The following is a 1,717-nucleotide window of genomic DNA, read 5'->3' as shown; positions in this document are numbered from 1 at the left end:
TTATGTGGAGCTGGGAGGTCTCTTGTGGGTCAGTGTCCTGAACTTGGCTCTCCCACCTCAGTGGCACCGCCCTGACGCAGGGCTGGAGCACTAAGTATCTGTCCTCCACACAGCTTTTGCACCGACCTAGTCTTGAAGCTCTCGCCACTGCTCCTCGAGCCGGTGCCCATCCTCTCCGATTTTTCTTATTTCCTTTCTTCTGCTGACTTTAGGCTTTGATTGTTCTTGTTATTTTTTAACATCTTTATTGGAGTATAATTGCTTTACAATGCTGTGTTAGTTTCAGCTTTATAACAAAGTGAATCAGTTATACATATACATATATCCCCATATCTCTTGCTTCTCCCTCCCTCCCACTCTCCCTATCCAAACCCTTTATGTGTTCACATACCACAGAGCTGATCTCCCTCTGCTATACAGCTGCTTCTCACTAGCTATCTATTTCAAATTTGGTAATGTATATATGTCCAAGCCACTCTCTCACTTTGTCCCAGCTTAACATTCCCCCTTCCAGTATCCTCAACTCAATTCTCTAGTAGGTCTGTATTTTTTTTAAACATCTTTATTGGAGTATAATTGCTTTACAATGGTGTGTTAGTTTCAGCTTTATAACAAAGTGAATCAGTTATACATATACATATGATTCCATATCTCTTCCCTCTTGTGTCTCCCTCCCTCCCACACTCTTTATCCCACCCCTCTAGGTGGTCACAAACCACTGAGCTGATCTCCTTGTGCTATGCGGCTGCTTCCCACTAGCTATCTATTTTACGTTTGGTAGTGTATATATGTCCATGCCACTGTCTCACTTTGTCACAGCTTACCGTTCCCCCTCCCCATATCCTCAAGTCCATTCTCTAGCAGGTCTGTGTCTTTATTCCCGTCTTACTCCTAGGTTATTCATGACCTTTTTTTTTCTTCTTAGGTTCCATATATATGTGTTAGCATACGGTATTTGTTTTTCTCTTTCTTACTTACTTCACTCTGTATGATAGACTCTAGTTCCATCCACCTCAATACAAATAACTCAATTTCATTTTATTTTTTTAAGATGTGGGGGTAGGAATTAATTAATTAATTTATTTTTGCTGTGTTGGGTCTTCGTTTCTGGATGAGGGCTTTCTCTAGTTGTGGGAAGCAGGGGCCACTCTTCATCGCAGTTCACAGGCCTCTCACTATCACAGCCTCTCTTGTTGTGGAGCACAGGCTCCAGACTCGCAGGCTCACTAGTTGTGGCTCAGAGGCCTAGTTACCCCGCAGAATGTGGGATCTTCCCAGACCAGGGCTCAAACCCATGACCCCTGCATTAACAGGCAGATTATCAACTACTGGGCGACCAGGGAAGCCCTTGTTTCTTTTTATGGCTCGTAATATTCCATTGTATATATGTGCAATATCTTCTTTACCCATTCATCTGTTGATGGACACTTAGGTTGCTTCCACGTCCTGGCTATGGTAAATAAGGCTGCAATGAATATATTGGTACATGACTCTTTTTGAATTATGGCTTTCTCATGATATATGCTCAGTAGTGGGGTTGCTGGGTCGTATGGTAGTTCTATGTGTATTTTTTTAAGGAACCTCCATACTGTTCTCCATAGTGGCTGTATCAATTTACATTCCCACCAACAGTGCAAGAGGTATCCCTTTTCTCCACACCCTCTCCAGCATTTATTGTTTCTAGATTTTTTGATGACCGCCATTCTGACAGGTGTGA

Source organism: Delphinapterus leucas, chromosome X, assembly GCF_059928025.1.
Source record: "Delphinapterus leucas isolate spDelLeu-1000000601 "Yukka" chromosome X, BTC_Dleu_Yukka2, whole genome shotgun sequence".
Taxonomy (NCBI): Eukaryota; Metazoa; Chordata; class Mammalia; order Artiodactyla; family Monodontidae; genus Delphinapterus; species Delphinapterus leucas.
The sequence above is the reverse complement of the archived record's forward strand: the minus strand, read 5'-3'. Positions refer to the sequence as shown.